The sequence below is a fragment of the Arachis hypogaea genome, chromosome 12, assembly GCF_003086295.3.
Source record: "Arachis hypogaea cultivar Tifrunner chromosome 12, arahy.Tifrunner.gnm2.J5K5, whole genome shotgun sequence".
NCBI classification, from domain to species: domain Eukaryota; kingdom Viridiplantae; phylum Streptophyta; class Magnoliopsida; order Fabales; family Fabaceae; genus Arachis; species Arachis hypogaea.
Window position 1 is genome coordinate 59763109 of NC_092047.1, and position 19838 is coordinate 59782946.

Here is a 19838-nt window from a genome sequence, read left to right on the forward strand (position 1 = left end):
CTATTGCTCTCATCCAACCATTCATACTCCTTTCCATGGCAAGCTGTATGTTGGGCATCACCGTTGTCAATGGCTACTTCCCGTCCTCTCAGTGAAAATGGTCCAAATGCACTGTCACCGCACGGCTAATCATCTGTCGGTTCTCACTCATGTTAGAATGGGATCCATTGATCCTTTTGCGTCTGTCACTATGCCCAGCACTCGCGAGTTTGAAGCTCGTCACACTCATCCCATCCCAGATCCTACTCGGAATACCACAGATAAGGTTTAGACTTTTCAAATCTCAAGAGTGACCGCCAATTGATTCTAGCTTATACCACGAAGACTCTGGTCTGGAGGCTAAGAGATATACGCTCAATCTAAGGTAGAACGGAGGTGGTTGTCTGACACGCGTTCATAGGTTGAGAATAGTGATGAGTGTCACGGATCATCACATTCATCATGTTGAAGTGCAAGCGAGTATCTTGGAATAAGAATAAGCTTGAATTGAATAGAAAAACAATAGTACTTTGCATTAATACTCGAAGAACAGCAGAGCTCCACATCTTAATCTATGGGATGTAGAAACTCCACCGTTGAAAATACATAAGTGAAAGTGGTCCAGGCATGGCCGTGAGGCCAGCCTCCAAACGTGATCAATGATCAAAAGTGATACAAAGATAGTCTCGAAATTGATCCAAAGATATGAAATAAATCACTAAAAATAGTTTTTATACTAAACTAGTAGCTAGGGTTACAGAAAATGAGTAATTGGTGCAGAAATCCACTTCCGGGCCCACTTGGTGTGTGCTTGGGTTGAGCATTGAAGCTTTCATGTGTAGAGGCTTCTTTTGGAGTTAAACGCCAGGTTGTAGCCTGTTTCTGGCGTTTAACTCTGAATTGCAACCTGTTTTTGGCGTTTAACTCCAGAATAGGGCAAGAAATTGGCGTTTGAAACGCCAGTTTGCGTCGTCAAAACTCGGGCAAAGTATGGATTATTATATATTGCTGGAAAGCCCGGGATGTCTACTTTCCAACGCAATTGAAAGCGCACGATTTGGATTTCTGTAGCTTTAGAAAATCCATTTCGAGTGCAGGGAGGTCAGAATCCAACAGCATCTGCAGTCCTTCTTCAGCCTCTGAATCAGATTTTTGCTCAAGTCCCTCAATTTCAGCCAGAAAATACCTGAAATCATAGAAAAACACACAGACTCATAGTAAAGTCCAGAAATATGATTTTTATTTAAAAACTAATAAAAATATACTAAAAACTAACTAAATCATACTAAAAATATACTAAAAACAATGCCAAAAAGCGTATAAATTATCCGCTCATCACTTCTGTAGGGTTTTCTTCAGATGAAGAGATCCACTAGCAAAGTGGTCCAATGACATCTTGGACAGTTCAGACAGACCATCATAGAATATACATAAGATCCTCCATTCTGAAAGCATGTCAGAAGGACACCTTCTGATCAATTGCTTGTATCTTTTCCAAGCTTCATAGAGGGACTCACCTTCCTTCTGTCTGAAGGTTTAGACTTCCACTTTAAGCTTGCTCATCTTTTGAGGTGCAAAGAATTTGGCCAAGAAAGCATTGACCAACTTTTTCCAAGAGTTCAGGCTTTCTTTAGGTTGTGAGTCCAATCATATCATAGCTTTGTCTCTTACAGCAAAGTGGAAAAGCATAAGTCTGTAGACCTCAGGATTAACTCCATTGGTCTTAACAATGTCACGGATTTGCAAGAATTCAGCTAAGAACTGATGAGGATCTTCCAAGGGAAGTCCATGAAACTTGCAATTCTGCTGCATTAGAGAAACTAATTGAGGCTTAAGCTCAAAGTTGTTTGCTCCAATTGCAGGAATTGAGATGCTTCTTCCATAGAAGTCGGAAGTTGGTGCAGTAAAGTCACCAAGCATCTTCCTTGCATCTCCACCATTGTTGTTGGGTTCGGCTGCCATGTCTGCTTCTTTTTCGAAATTTTCTGTAAGGTCCTCTCCGGAGTGTTGTACTTTAGCTTCTCTTAGCTTCCTCTTTAGAGTCCTTTCAGGTTTAGGATCAGCTTCAACAAGAATGTCCTTATCCTTGTTCCTACTCATATGAAAAAGAAGAGAACAAAGAGAGAATGGGAATCCTCTATGTCACAGTATAGAGATTCCTTTATATGAGTATAAGAATAGAAGAATATGGGAATGAGAAGAGAGAGGAGATAAGTAATTCGAACAGAGAGGAGAGAGAAGGGTTCGAATTATGAGTAGAAGAGAAGTAGTGTTAGCAATTAAATAAATAAATAGAAAGAGATGAGAGGGAGAGTATTCGAATTTTAAGAAGAGGGAAAAGAAAATATTTTTATTTTTATTTAATTAATTAAGTTAGAATTCGAAATTTAAGAAAAGAAATAAAAGCAAATTGAAAACTAAATACATTAATTAATTAAAAAGATTTTTGAAAAATTTGTTAGTTAGTTTTTGAAATTAATGAGAGAGAAAAGTAGTTAGGTAGTTTTGAAAAAGATAAGAAATAGTAAACTTTTTTAAAATTAAAACAAACAAGTCAAGTAGTTAGTTGAAAAAGATTTGAAAATAAATTTTGAAAAGATAAGAATTTAGAAAAAAATTTTGAAATTAAAATTTTAAAAAGATATGATTGAAATTTATTTTGAAAAATAATTGAAGAACAAAATTAAAAAGATTTGATTTTTAAAATTAAAGTTGATGACTTGACTAACAAGAAACTAAAAGATATGATTCTAGAATTTAAAGATTGAACCTTTCTTAACAGGAAAGTAACAAACTTGAAATTTTTTAATCAAAACATTAATTGTTAGTAAAGTTTTCGAAAATGTGAAATAAAATAAGAAAAAGATTTTGTAAAATTTTAAGAATGAAATTTGAAAATCATAAAAAATGAAAAAGTATTGATTTTGAGAGAGATTTGAAAAGATAACGTTTTTAATTTGAAATTTTGACTTGACTAACAAGAAACAACTAAATTTTAAAAATTTTTGACCAAGTCAACTCAAAATTTTGAAAATTATGAGAAGAATAAGAAAAAGATTTTTTTTTTACTTTTGAATTTTTAATAAGGAGAGAGAAAAACAACAAAATGAAACAAAACATAAAAATTTAAGATCAAAACAAATAATGTATGCAAGAATACTTTGAATGTCAAGATGAATACCAAGAACACTTTGAAGATCATGATGAACATCAAGAACATGTTTTTGAAAATTTTTAAGAAAAGAAAGACATGCAAGACACCAAACTTAAGAACTTTTGTACTAGGGACACTAAAAATTTGAAAATGCATATGAAAAACAAGAAAAGACACAAAACAAGAAAATGTAAAGATCAAACAAAGAAAATCATCAAGAACAACTTGAAGATCATGAAGGACATAATGCATGAATTTTCGAAAGTTTTAAGAAAATTAAAAAATTGCAATTGACACCAAACTTAAAATTTGACACAAGACTCAAACAAGAAATACAAAAAATTTTTGGTTTTTTATGATTTTATTAATTTTTTTTTATTTTTTTCGAAATTATTTTGGAAAAAGAAAATAAAAAAATTCAAAATTTTTAATAAGAATTCCAGGATTCATGCAATGTTAGTCTAAAGTTTCGGTCCAAAAGAATTAGACATGACCAAATGGCATGCCAAGCTTTAGTACAGAATTATAAATGAGAATCCAAAGGCTCCTCCAATAGCTGCAATAAATTCTGAAGAACATTTTTTTTTTCGAAAACTTTTTTTTGAAATATTTTTAAAAACTTTTTGAAAAGAAAATAAAGGTTGAAACAAGAAAGAAGGTTACCTAATCTAAGCAACAAGATGAACCGTCAGTTGTCCAAACTCGAACAATCAATGGCAACAGCGCCAAAAACTTGGTGCACGAAATTGTGATCACACTTTTCACAACTCCGCACAACTAACCAGCAAGTGCACTGGGTCGTCCAAGTAATACCTTACGTGAGTAAGGGTCGATCCCACGGAGATTGCCAGCTTGAAGCAAGCTATGGTCATCTTGTAAATCTTAGTCAAGCGGATTCAATTAGTTATGAGTTTTGATAATTAAAAGACAAATAAAACGTAAATTAAAATAAAGATACTTATGTAATTCATTGGTGGGAATTTCGGATAAGTGTTTGGAGATGCTTTGTTGCCTCTGAACCTCTATTTTTCTATTGTCTTCATCCAATCATGCGTGCTCCCTTCCATGGCAAGCTGTATGATCCTCTTAGTGAAAATGGTCCAAGTACGGTTTCTGCACGGTTAATCAACTGTCGAATTTCTCGTCTCGGATGAAAAATACCAGGTACAGCTACCGCACGGCTAATCAACATTCGTGAGTTTGAAGCTCGTCACAGTCATCCCGTCCCAGATCCTACTCGGAATACCACAGACAAGGTTTAGACTTTCTGGATCTCAGGAATGCTGCCAATTGGTTCTAGCCTCTACCACGAAGGTTCTAATCTCACAGACTTGGTCCGTGGATTAGAAACCCAAGAGATTATACTCCGGCTGTCGTTCAATGACTACGTTGAACATCATGTAGACCACTTGTGGTTGTCAGGCACGCGGATCTTGGCTAAGCGAGTAACGAAGATAGTGGGTGATTGTCACGGGTCATCCCTTCATTCTGACTTAACTGAATTAAGTACAAGAGTATATCTTGGAGAAGAAGTAGGCATGAATTGAAAGAGAAACAACAGTACTTGCATTAATTCATGAAGAACACCAGAGCTCCACACCTTAATCTATGAGGTGTAGAAACTCCACCGTATGAAATACATAAGAGAAAAAGGTCTAGGCATAGCTGAATGGCCAGCCTCCCAAATGTAACATAAAAGTCCAAAGTTGATAAAAAGATGTTAAAGATACGAATACAATAGTTAAAAGTTCTATTTATACTAAAACTAGTTACTAAGGATTATAGAAAATAAGTAACTAAGTGCAGATAGTGCAGAAATCCACTTCCGGGGCCCACTTGGTGTGTGCTTGGGCTGAGCATTGAGCTTTACACGTGCATAGGCCTTTTCTAGAGTTAAACGCCAGCTTGGATGCCAGTTTGGGCGTTTAACTCCAGTTCTGGTGCCAGTTCTGGCGTTTTACGCTAGAAAAGGGTCTTTGGCTGGCGTTGAACGCCAGTTTGGGCCATCAAATCTCGAGCAAAGTATGGACTATTATATATTTCTAAAAAGCCCAAGATGTCTACTTTCCAATGCAATTAAGAGCGCGCCAATTGGGCTTCTGTACCTCCAGAAAATCCACTTCGTGTGCAGGAGGGTCAGAATCCAACAACATCTGTAGTCCTTTCTCAGCCTCTGAATCAGACTTTTGCTCAGGTCCCTCAATTTCAGCCAGAAAATACCTGAAATTATAGAAAAATACACAAACTCATAGTAAAATCCAGAAATGTGAATTTTGCATAAAAACTAATAAAAATATAATAAAAAGTAACTAAAACATGCTAAAAACTATGTAAAAACAATGCCAAAAAGCGTATAAATTATCCGCTCATCACTCCACCATGTCTGCCTCTGCCTCTTGCTCTTCCCTGTCCGCTACCTCTCCCTCTCCCAGTAGAAAGTCGCAACTCTGGGAGGTGACCATCTTCAGGCTGATGTAACTCTGGAGCAGGTGGATGGTACAGAGGCAGGTCCTCCGGCACTACCCGCGCCAACACTAGCTGTTGGTCGCCCTGACCAAACAACTCCGTGTGTGCCCACTGAAGGTACCACATCATATAGGGTAGTGAAGGACGCAGGTCTATATGATGATGGATATGCAGACGATGGTCGGCCCGATGATCCCATAAATCATGCCATCCCCCCAGCAACTGCGGGAACAACTCACCGCGTCCAAATCGACCATCCATATCGTGCATGCTGTCGATGTCTAATGGCCTGGTTGGGATGTGCTGCAAGCCACCGAACTGCCGCACGGCTTGGTCCACCTGATGCCACTCAACAATGGCAAAGCAGAGCAGCAGACAGACAACAGCCGCCGTGTGGTTAGCCTCAGCAATTGCATGCGGAACTAGACCCTTCAACTGCGGGTCTGCATATGGTGTCCACTCAACCTGTTTCCAAGACACAAGTTGGTGTTATTATTGAATTTTCATATGCAAAAAACATAACATAAATTGAACTGGGTATGCATAAATATTTATGACTTACGGCGAGCATGCCAATGCCGTTCAGGACACGCCAATAATGCCTAAGGCGACCCTCACCTCTGGTGTTGTCCGGTCTGTACTGAACCCACCTACAATTCTGAGGCAGAGGTAACATCATAACTCAGTTATATTATATTAAATACTTAATTTAGTAAATAAACAAAGGACTATTGCAGAAAATAAAAAAAATTATACCTCTCAACAAGCGGAAACCGACGGGCATCAAATCCATTCGGACGTAGCAGGGGAATACGGTGGTAGGCCCATGACAATAGCAGACTAACGCAACCACCCAGGTTGTGTGCACCATGCTCCGTGGTGCGGCACATCTGGCGGTACATCCAAGCCAATACAGCCGATCCCCATGACAACCTCCCACATGCATCGAGGTCCTCCAGCAGGGGGAGCCACCTAATGTGCACCCGAGAGTCAGATGCATCTGGGAATAGAATACCCCCTATCAGCTGCATAATGTAGCCTTTCGTGTACCTCAGGAGGCGCTCCTCAGTGGCGTCCTGCTCCAGCTCTCTGCAGACAGTGTTCAGGAACCAAGTCAGCTTGACAGTCCACTTTGTCTGTGACTGTCGGTCCTCTGCACCAGGCACAACACCCAGTAACTACTGACAAAAGTCCTCAATAGTCCGTCCCTGGTGGTTCTGCTCCCAACTATCTATGCACCCGCTCACAGGATCACCATCGATCCTGAGTCCCAGCTGATAAGCCACATCCTGTAGCGTGATGGTCATCTCCCTGCATGCTAGATGAAAGGTGTCGGACTCAGGCCTCTACCTTTCTATCAATGCCGAGATGAGTGGCCAGTCATGCTCGAACTCAACCATGCAGGCCACAAACTCAAACCCGGCTTGTCTGAGATATGGCCTAATCGCCTCCGGTGGCCTCGTCATCAAATTCTGCCTGGTGCGTAAGATCCGAGGCACCTACCAAACGAAACATAATATTAAAAACAAAACAAAAAAACAGCGTCAACTCTAAATAGCACAAGTTCACTGTTTTAAAATTAAAGACAGATAAATGACAAGGATATCATCATACTAATAAACCCCATTTTTAGGGTTTATCTTGTGCTTAATTTAGGGGATTTTATGACCTTTTACCCCACATTTATTCAATGAAATAGCATGGATTCATGATTGTCTCCTAATTTGTGCTTAAGTGTGAAAACATGCTTTTTAGGCCCTTAATTGCTAATTTTGATTCACCTTTGATTCCACTAAATGCCTTGATATGTTTGTTAGTGAATTCAGATTGGAAAGGCTAAGAATGGATCAAAGAGGTGGAGAGAAAAAGCATGCAAGTGGAGAACTCATGAAGAAACAAGGATTTGGGATGCTGAGATCGACGCGCACGCGTGAAACGATGAGGTCGCATGGCGACGCGTACGCATACATGACGCGTACTCGTGGATAGAAATTCATCAAGCGACGTGTACGTGTGACCCACGCGCACGTGTCGGAGCTCGCACGTGACCCACTTAAAGTGAATCCGCTCGGGGCGATTTCTGGGCTTCCCAGGCACAAATCCAGCTCATCTCTGATGCTATTTAACCCAAGGATTGAAGATGAATCAACACACATTAGACATTATATCACATTAGTTTAATTTAGTTTAGTTTTGGAGGGAAAGTTAGTTTCTAGAGAGAGAAGCTCTCTCTTCTCTCTAGAATTAGGATTAGGTTTAGGTTAATTCCTTAGATCTAGATCTACTTCTTCTCTTGCTTCAATTTTCCTTTTGCTTTATGAATTCTTATGTAGATATCTATTTCTCTTTCAATGCAATTTATGATTTTCATGTCTTTTCATGTTGATTTGGTTTTCTATTATTGATCTCTTGCCATTGTAGTTAGATCTCTCTTTAATTCTTGCAATTCATGTTGTTTACCTTTATTGCCTTCTATGTGTTTGTTGAAATGCCTCTTTTAGTTATAAGTTAGATTTTGTTCCTCTTAGCCTAGGTAGAGTAATTGGTGACTCTTGAGTTATCAAACTCCTTTGTTGATTGATAATTAGAAGTTGCTAATTAACTTGAATGCCACTAAAGCTAGTCTTTCATTATGATTAGGCTAGGACTTCTGGAATCAAGTTAATTCATTCACTTGACTTTCCTTCATAGTTAGAGGTTAACTAAGTGGGAGCAATGGACAATTCTCATCACAATTAAGGAGGATAATGAGGATAGGACTTCTAATTCTCATACCTTGCCAAGAGCTTCCTTAAATGTTAGTTTATTTCTTTTGCCATTTATATTTCTTGTTTCTTATCTCAAAAACCCCAAAAGATACTTCATAGCCAATAATTGAACACTTCATTGCAATTCCTAGGGAGAACGACCCAAGGTTTGAATACTTCGGTTATTTTTATAGGGGTTTGTACTTGTGACAACCAAATGTTTGATGTGAGGAATTGTTTGTTGGTTTAGAACTATGCTTACAACGAGATTTCTTTAAGAAATTCTTGACCAACGACAATTTCTCATTCATCAAATTGGCGCCGTTGCCGGGAAGTTGCAATGGTGTTATGTTATTGGTTATTGTATATATGTGAATATTGTGAATAGCTTGATTTTTGGATTGCTTGTTAGTTTTTGCTAGTTTTAGGACTTTGTTTCATTATTTCTTATTAGCTTTTGTTTCTATTTTCTCTTGCTACTATGAATTCTCACCTTGGCTATGAGTTTGGTTCTAACTATATTGTAGAAAATGGAAGCTTCAATGAGAACGTGCATCAAGGATGGGACAATCAAAGGTGGGAGGAGCCATATGCATATGATCAATCCTATTGGAAACAACCCCCACCAATGCACTATGAAGAAGAGCCATTCTATGATGTATATCAATCTAATGGTTATGGTGAATCTCCTTGTGACTTTCAAGAACCACCACCATATGCCTATGAGCTATATCCTCAACATAGCCCTCAACTATAGTCACAAGCCCTTTTCCACCAAACACTTCCATATGATCCTAACCCATATACACCATACCAACCACCTTTCGAGCCATATGAGCCACATATAGAACCACCACCATTCCAACCTCAATACTTCCAAGAATCGCCTCTTCTATACCATGACCAAGATGAGCCACCTCCAATGTAAACAAATTTTCAACCTCAAGATGAATTCTATCTCCTACCACAACCCTCCATGGAAGAATATCAATGTCTATCTCTCAAGGAAACCATGGATCGGCTTCAAGCAACCGTCCGTCAAAAGTTAGATGCATGGGACTCATACCACATGTCCATGGATGATTGCGAGAGAGCAATCGAAGAGGGTAGTTTGAAGGAGATTGTAGAATCTCAACTTGAGAATAATAGATTGGAGTGTGTTGAGCAACAAGAAAAATAAATGGAGAACATGTAACCACCACATCCTTACTATGATGAACCACCTTCCTATTATGAACCCTTCCTCTAAGATAATGAGCTCTCTCATCCACCCCAACCTCCAATAGATGACATCCTTGGTGTTCTTCTTCAAAGGCAAGATGAGATGAAAAGGGATGCACAACAATTCACGGCCGCCTTGGACGAGGTGGTAAATCGGTTAGCATCCCAATGCTTGGGAACCCAAAGTACTCCCATGGCTACATGTGAAGAATCCAAGGAAGAGCATAGCATGAAGGAGAGATTGAAAACTCCGGTGGGAATGAGGGAAGTTGCTTTGTGTTGGAACAATTGGAGGAAGCTATAATTGTTGAAGAAAAGGAAGAAGTGGTTGAAGACTTAGGAGATGCGGAACCTCATGGGAACCTAGAGTTGAAGAAAATCCCTCCAAGATGATTGAATTAGATGCTAAGGGGGAATGTGCACAACCTCCAAGGCATATTCCATATGAATAATTGGACGGGATAGAGCAAGAATTGAGTTCCCTTGGTGATGAAGATCAAGCATCAAGTCTTAGTGATGAAGAATCCTTTGAGCATGAAGAACCTTCTCCCGATGAGATTGAAAGTGTTGTGGAGGTAAACTTATCTCATCCTCCCAATTATGATTTGAGTAAGAGAAAATGCTTAGATAAAATTGTTGAACAAAGGATTACATTTGAGGAATCTTGTGAAGAGGTGGAAGTCCTTAGAAGAAGAAGGACGGGAATTGGATACGCTTTGTCAAGATCCTTGGAAGCCTCTTTACCTAGGTTGTCATCTGCTCCTTCACTTGAGTGGGTAAAATTCATCTTTATTAGCTTTATTGTCCCACTTGAGTATGGCTTGCTTGAAACGGATGGTCAACTTAGGATGCTTTGCGGGATGAAGCGTAAGAGAAAGATGTTTCGTGGTTGGCGTTGTAAATCAAGGCTCATTATGGTTGATACATCAAAAATGAAATATAAAGGTTGGAATAGTGCTCAACTAGATGGGTCTAGGAGGATTGTTGTGCACTTCATTGAGAATTCATCTTGCTTGCCACCCGGATGGACTAATAATGATCAACTTCAAGACGGGTGTCAAAATAAAGTATGGGATCCTGGATCGCACAAGGAGAATCAAATTTGGGAGCCCATGATTTGTGAAGAATTCCATCAAAGCTTGAAGGCATTAATTTTGAAGAATGGAGCTTATTGGAGATTCAAGCATTGGTGGATGTTCAAGGATAGCTTCAAGCACAAGCCACCTTGATGAGGAGCTCCCTATAAGTCCAACTTAAGGACAATAAACAAAAGTGCTAGGTGGGAGACACCCCACCATGGTAAAATCTTTTCATTTTCTCTTTTGTACATATTAGTAGAATTAGTTTAAATTTCATGTTTGATTAGTTTGTTGAGTTTATTTGGTAGTTTAGTATGTTGAATAAGGTTTTAAGGTGTTTTGGTAGCTGTTTGGAGGTTTGGAATGCTTGGCTTGGTGCAAAAACATGAAAAATTTTGAAAAACAGAGCATCAACCCACGCGCATGCGTCACCCACGCGTACGCGTGGATGCAAAAATTTCACCTCCAAGCCATTTTCCCGAGAGTTGTGCCTGCATCGCGCGAACATTGTGCCTGAGGCACAAAGTCAACCCACGCGTGTGCGTACCTCACATGTACGCGTCGTCTCTCTGGTTTGCTATGCACTCGTACGTGTAACCCACGCGTACGCGTCGCGTCCATTTCACCTCAATCCACGTGCACGCATGACAGACGCGTACGCGTGGATGCCCTTCCTTCACTAAACTTATTTTTTCATCCTCTTCTCATTCCTTTCCTTCTTCTTTCTTCTTCCCTTCTCCTATCCCTCATCTAACACTTCCAAACACCATTTGTAACCACTTCTTTTAGTTAGTTAGTTAACTAGTTGTTTAATTAGTTAAATTTTCATTTTATTTTCTCTTTTTTATACTAAGTGTTAGATTATTAATCTTGTTTACTGTTCATTGCTGCTAATCATTGATAAGATGTTATTTTAATATCATTGTTGTTTATCATCTTTGTTGGACTCCTTGATTAAGGTTATATTTTGCTACTTGATTTTGAGTTCTTCATGCTTAATTTTGTAAATACCAAGTGAATGAGAATTGCCCTCAAGCACTCTAAGTCTTTTTTTGAATTACATGATTTGGCCACCATGTGATTTGAATTCTTTTCTTTGATTAGGCAATTTCTTGATATTTGATGTTGTGCATTTACCTTAATGCATTGTGCTTCTTGATCATATGCATCCATATGTTATATATTTGGCTTGAATGCTTTCATGCTTCTTTATTGCCTGCTTGGTTGTTTTAGCCTACAAGTTTAGAGTATTTCAAGCACACTAGAATGAGTGAAGTGTATGCTTCTTTGTGTAAATTGTGGCAAGGCTTTTTATGCTAGTGTGCGTGTGTTCTAAACCGCGCAATTTAAGACCCACACACTTATTTTCCATTAATATCACATTAATTCACTCGCCCCATTCTAGTGATTTACCTCATTCCAACAATTTACACTTCCTTGCTTTTGTATTCTCTTATCTTATGGTGTTATATTTTGTTTTTCATGACTCTTGCACCACAAGCAAAAATGGAAGCGGAAGAAAGAACACGCAGCAACCGGTTGATCCACCAGCTGGAAGTGGCAATTCGAAGAGTCGCCGTACCCCCTTGCTCATCTTTGAGTGCATCGAGGACGGTGCAAACTTTTAAGTGTGGAGAGGTCGTCCGACCAGTCGGCGTTTTTGGGTGACAAGTTTCTATTCCCAACACTTTTGCATTTCATTTTTAGGTCTTTTAGAATTTTTAGTTTTATTTTCTAAATTTTGCATATGTATACATAATAAGTTTAGTCAAAATAATAAAATTTTTCAAGAAAATTATCTATAGGGCATTGACATTCCAATTGATTTGAGTGAAAACTTTTCATTGAACTTGCTTGAATTATATATATATTGGAACATGTTTTGAGCTAAGAACACATAACCTTGTGAGATTTGAGCCTTAATTGCGTGGTTACATCTTATAACCACTTATTTTCCTTCTTGTGTGCATTGTTCTCTTTCTATGATTGTAATCTTTGATTTGTTTGATTCTATATGTCCATTATTCCATGTATACATGCATTTACAAGATTGAGGACATCATTTCATTAGCTCACTCACCCAAATAGCCTACCTTTTATCTTCCATTGTTAGCCAATTTGAGCCTATGATTAACCCACTTGTTCATAATTTTAGCACATTACAAGCCTTAAAGCGAAAAATAATAAATGTCCTTAATTTGGATCTTTGATTAGCTTACGCTAGTATGTGTGTGTCATTCAAGTGTGGGAAAACATGGGACATTAGTTGAGAGAAAAGGGTGTTTTTGTTTTGTATTTCTATATTTGGGAATTAGGTACATACTCATGTGTTAATTAAATGTAAAACCATATGCATTGATGCTCTTGTATATATTTTAGTTTGAAAAAAAAAAAGAAAAAAATGAATGATAAAGAAAAAGAAAATATATATATATATATATATATATATATATATATGAAAAACAAAAGAAAAGAAAAAAATAGAAAGAAAAGAGAAAGAAAAAAAGAAAGAAATAAAAAGGGGACAAAATGCCCCAAAGTGAAGCAATAACAATCAATGCATATGAGTTGTGATCAAGAAAAGAATGCATGAGTCTGTGAAAAGTGAAGAATGGGTAGTTAGGTTAGCTTTGAAATTGTATAGGATGTCATAGGTTAGGTAGGAAGTCTAAGCTTATCAAGGATTCAAATTTCAAGTCCACTTGACCAAATATGCATCCTACTTTGACCCTAGCCCCATTACAACCTATGAAAAGACCTTATGATAATTGTATGCATGCACGAAATATTTGTTGATTGTTAGAAGAAGAACAAATCTTGGAAAGCATGATTAGGGGAGAATTGAGAGAATCAACCCTAAACACTTGAGTGACTAGAGCGGATACACATCCGGTGAGGGTTCGATTGCTCAATTACATGTTTTCACCTATGATCATCTCTTCTTGCAAGTTTATAAAAATATTTAATAACTCAATTCAATTGTGGATTAGATTTGCTATTGCCTTAGCTCTTGTGCCTATATAAGTTCTCTTGGGAATTGATTTATTTTGACTAAGTAGTTGCATTCATTTAGATAGTTGCATATGGATAGGTTGCATTCAGTAGTTGTTACATTGAATAAATGTTGATACCCTTTGTTTCCTTCTTGATTTAGCATGAGGACATGCTATGGTTTAAGTGTGGGGAGGTTGATAAACTCCATTTTTAAGGTTTATCTTGTGTTTAATTTAGGGGATTTTATGACCTTTTACCCACATTTATTTAATGAAATAGCATGTTTCATGATTGTCTCCTAATTTGTGCTTAAGTGTGAAAACATGTCTTTTAGGCCCTTAATTGCTAATTTTGATTCACCTTTGATTCCACTAGATACCTTGATATGTTTGTTAGTGAATTCAGATTGGAAAGGCTAGGAATGGATCAAAGGGGTGGAGAGGAAAAGCATGCAAGTGGAGAACTCATGAAGAAACAAGAATTTGGGATGCTAATATCGACGCGCACGTGCAGCAGACGCGCACGCGTGAAATGATGAGGTCGCATGGCGACGCATACGCGTACATGACGCGTACGCGTGGATAGCAATTCGTCAAGCGACGCGCATGTGTGACCCACGCGCACGCGTCGGAGCTTGCACGTGACCCACTTAAAGTGAATCCGCTGGGGGCGATTTATGGGCTTCCTAATCCCAAATCCAGCTCATCTCTGATGCTATTCAACCCAGGATTGAAGGGGAATCAACACACATTAGACATTACATCACATTATTTTAGTTTAGTTTAGTTTTGGAGGAAAAGTTAGTTTCTAGAGAGAGAAGCTCTCTCTTCTCTCTAGAATTAGGATTAGGTTTAGGTTAATTCCTTAGATCTAGATCTACTTCTTCTCTTGCTTCAATTTTTATTTTGCTTTATGAATTCTTATGTAGATCTCTATTTCTCTTTCAATGCAATTTATGATTTCCATGTCTTTTCATGTTGATTTGGTTTTCTATTATTAATCTCTTGCCATTGTAGTTAGATCTCTCTTTAATTCTTGCAATTCATGTTGTTTACCTTTATTGCCTTCTATGTGTTTGTTGAAATGCCGCTTTTAGTTATGAGTTAGATTTTGTTCCTCTTGGCCTAGGTAGAGTAATTGGTGACTCTTGAGTTATCAAACTCCTTTGTTGATTGATAATTAGAAGTTTCTAATTAACTTGAATGCCACTAAAGCTAGTCTTTCATTATGATTAGGCTAGGACTTGTGGAATCAAGTTAATTCATCCACTTGACTTTCCTTCATAGTTAGAGGTTAACTAAGTGGGAGTAATGGACAATTCTCATCACAATTGAGGAGGATAATGAGGATAGGACTTCTAATTCTCATACCTTGCTAAGAGCTTCCTTAATTGTTAGCTTATTTCTTTTGCAATTTATATTTCTTATTTATTATCTCAAAAACCCCAAAAGTTACTTCATAGCTAATAATTGAACACTTCATTGCAATTCCTAGGGAGAACGACCCGAGGTTTGAATACTTCGGTTATTTTTATAGGGGTTTGTACTTGTGACAACCAAATGTTTGATGTGAGAAATTTTTTGTTGGTTTAGAACTATGCTTACACCGAGATTTCTTTAAGAAATTCTTTACCAACGACAATTTCTCATTCATCACATACCACTCGATCAAGTCTGCTAGCAATGTGTGTAAAAGCCACACTTAATCAACCAGTTAATTAAGTGATTATATTGTCCAAATTAGATTCTGAAAAGTTATAGCGAGAATTTGAGGATTTAAATGTGATTTTTGGACTCAGTAGGTCTTTCCGAGTCAGAAAATGTATTTTCTGCAAAAAACTGTGAAAAACTGTGAATCGGCAGTTGAACCGGTTCAAGTTTGCCCGATGCTATGCGAGAAAAAGTGGAAACAGTCAAAAACTTTAGAAAAATATTAGAAGTTGAAAACTGGGCGTTAATTTTAAAGGTTTGGCCCGAAGTTAGGCCAAACGGGCTAAAAATGCTAACGGGTTGGACCGGGTTCATGTTGGGCCCAAGCTCAACATATAAAAGGTTCATTTAGTTAACCAAACCAGCCACAACACCATTAAACACACATACATCAGAAATTGGAAGGGGAGAAGAGGAAGAAGCTATTCATATATCTCTTCTTTTCGCGATATCTCGAGCTACGGTACTCCAATTTGCGTGCCGTCAGCGGTTACGTGTTCCTTGTGAAGAGCTCTACAAAACTCATATAAGAAACTGGTATGGAAAGCTCGAAATACTCTCAGTTCTTCTCTCCAAAATTTCGAGTTTTTAGGGCTTTGGGTTAAATGAGTTTTTATGATTTTGGATGTTTAGGTTTGCTCTAATCCTTGCTTAGCATTTGATTTTTGCTATCAAATCTGTTGAAAAAGGTAAAAGACATTAAACCCTTGTGATTTTATGTTTAAATGAAACCCTAGGTTGATTTGTGATGGTTTATGCATATATAGTTTGATTATTGTGACTTGGGAAGCTATTGGAACTTATTTGTGCTTATTGGAGTGGAATTGAAAGCTTGGATTGTGGTTGGGAGCTTGATTGTGCTAAATTAGAATTTTTGGTTCATATAGGAAATCGGCAAAGTTTTGGTTTCCTCTATGTAGTATATAATATTCATGGACACTTAGGCAAGTGACCCATAGGATAGGTTTGAATTTAAATGGATGTTGAGTTGTTAAATGATGGTATGTGGTGATTTATGATGAATTAATGATTGTTGAGTTTGATTATGATGAATGATGATAATATGATAATGATGATTGATTGTGTAAATTGAAAAGGCATGGTGATGATATAGGTGATGTTGAAATTGATGATTTGGTAGTGTGGTTGTAAAAATGTGATATATTGATGTTGATGTTGAAGATGATGAGATGTGAATGGAAATATGGTAAGTTTGGTGTAATGTGATATAAAGGGTGATATTTAGTAAAAATTAGAGTTTGGGATGGTTTGGTATTGTTTTGGTTGGTTTGAGATATGAAAGTTGGAAAATTTGGTAATTTGGGAACATTTGGTAAAAGTGAATTTTTGGTGAACTTTGTCTGATCATAACTTTTGCCTCGGTTTTCAAAATCTGATGAAACTTATCTAGAATTAAAGATCTTTGCAAATCCCTTTAATCGATATAAAGTTTGTGAAATTTAGAATTTTGTAGAGGAAGTTATGATCATTCAAAGATGGTGTTGAAAATCTGAAATTCTGCAAAGTTGCAGAATTTCAGGATTTCTGATATGTGCGCACGCACAGCCTTGTGCGCACGCACAACCCTACGAAAATCTTATTCTGTGCGGACGCACAGACCTGTGCGTACGCACAGGCAGGAAAGGGCTCTCTGCTTGCAGCGTTAGCACAACTTGTGCGCGCGCACATCAATGAAGAATTGCGACCTGTGCGTACGCACAGCCCTGTGCGCACGCACAAGTTGGGAAGGGTCGTCTGTTGGGGACGCTAGCACACCCTGTGCGAGTGAACAGACTTTACAAATTTTAGTACCTGTGCACACGCACACCCCTGTGCGTGCGCACACTTTCAAAATCTTCCTGGGCATCGCACACCCCGGTGCATATGCACACGCCCTGTTTCTCAAATTTTTCTTTGTTTTCAACTATTCTACCTTCCCAACAAGGTTGTAAGCTTCTCTAACACCATTTTTGGTCTCTTGGGCCTAGTTTTGGATACTTAACACATGGGAAAGAATTTAATGGCTTTAAATGATATTATTTGAAAAACTTAGAAGATGGAGGCCTAGGTTTCGGGTGTACTGGAGATGGTTTGATGTTATGTGACGAATGATTGATGTATGAGATGAGAATTGAGGAATTGTTGAGTTCAAAATGGAAATGTGAATTGACAGTAGTTGAGATGAGTCGAAGACTCGAAAGGGTGATGAGGAATCACTGTTATATTGAAAATGTTTTTTGAAAAACCACTGAACTACTATTTTATATTGAGATTATGAGACACTATGCGCTCGGCAGGGACATGTGGTTGGATCCCGCCTGTCGAGCTAGCGGCGGCAGCGTAAGGGCGGTGGTTCGTCCCGCTTGCGCTGAGATGCGAGGTCAGTGGCAAGAGTATCCCGCTCGCATCCCTTCGGATCAATAGAGTGTGCAGGCGCAAAATCCTGGACAGTGATCCGAGCACTATATCTCGGGGGTTCCATTGATGATTCCGAAGGGCGACATCTCTATGGAGATGTGTCGGGTTGGCAGTTGAACTGATAATGTGATATCACAGCCAGTAGGACAGATATTCATCATATGCATTTTCTATCTGTTTGTATGGTTTGACTACTTGTAATAGTTTGCCTAATTGTATAACATGCCTATCTGCTGTTTGAATTAATTGCCTTACATGCCAATACTTGTGTTTTACTTGCATTGTATATTATCTGTGTTTTCTATTAGGATTGAGGAGGTTCGGAAGGAGGTGGTGATGGAATCGCATGGAAGATCGGTTGGTGAAGGCTGTGGGACAGCAGTGTTTGATTAGAATAGAAATTCCTTAAGATAGAATACCCTGTTTAGTTATGCTAAGGTTTATATAATTATGCTTATCTGTTATAGTATGCCTTAAGAATGAATCTTGTGATGGATATGAAGTCTAGGATTGCCTTCGGCGTCCCGGGGTCTTATATCCTACATCACTGGGCACTGTTACCATACTGAGAACCTCCGATTCTCATATCATATTTATGTTGTGTTTTTCAAATGCAGGTCGCAACCCACCTCAGTGAGTTGTCTAGTTGGTGACAGAAGTGGAGGATCCGGATATTTTTTTGAATCTTTTTGACTTATTTTGTATATGTCTCTCACTTTTGTATTTTGTTTTGCCTAGAGGCTTGCATTTGAGAGGACAAAACTTGTATAAACTGTTTTTACTGTTTGGATTCATATATGGGTTGTATATGACTAGTCGGCTCAAACTTCGCCAGCCGTGGCTAGTTTCTTATGATATTATATACTTATCTTTTATTACCTTATACCTGTTTCTTGTGCCTTAAGTTAGACGTTTCGTTAGTACGTTTTGCGCTTTTGAAATCCTATTTTTGAGCTATATCCTTCATCGGCCTTCTAGATTATATTATTCTTTCTATATATATTATATGTATGAGTTTAGAACTGTCGTAATCTCTGATTAACCTTGCTTTACGATGCGAGGTAAAACTTAGGCTAATTAGGGTGTTACAATGTGCTCAGCCTGATCTAATCTGTACAGGATCCCCTCATATCCCAATAACTGCTGCTCCATCTAACCACAACGAATTTAAACAAAATAACATGTACTTATCAGCATTTGTTTTACAATAACAGAATTTGTAAGCAAACGTATTTGATAAATATTACTTATCTACCTCACTTTCCCTAGGCAAACATACCCTATTGCTCACTTAATCCCACATTCTAACTTAATTTTATTAAGATTTGACTAACAACGTAAACCAATTTTTCTTACTAAACTAACTAAGAAATAGACTACCAGCTTATACTAATTCACATGTTAAAAACATTCAACAACCACCAAATAACATGAAATAAGTAAACAGTAACTCTAACTATAACTAGCATGCAACCACTAACTAAGAAATAATAGGTAACTCTAACTAATCTGAGAAAAATAACTCAAACTAACATTTTAATTACTAACCTTAAACTGCTGATGCTGTTAATAACGAATTTCTCGAATGCCAGAATACAGAAAGTTCCAACAGAATAAAAATTGAGAGAAGATTTGGAAAGAAAATGACAGGGAAAAGAAAAAGACAGGGGACAATGGTCCCACTTCGAATTTATAATACACCGAATTTTACATAGAGTTCGCTGAGGATGCGGCGAACTCTATAATATATATAGAGTTCACTGGGGGTACGGCGAACTTGTCCTAATTACTAAAAAAAAAAACAGACATTCCTGTAAATAAAGATCAATACTGGGTTTTCAAAAAATAATTATTTTTAATAATTTATATAGAAAAAAAATCCTAGCAGATACCTAATGTCTAGACAGCAACACAGACATGCAGCTGAAGGACGTAAAACCATACCATTTTCTTTATGTGAAGAAACTACTTTATTTCATCACCAGAACATAATCCTTATTGTGAAAAATAAACATTATATCTAACATGTTTATGTCATAAAATTTTATTCAAATAATTTATAAGATACAAA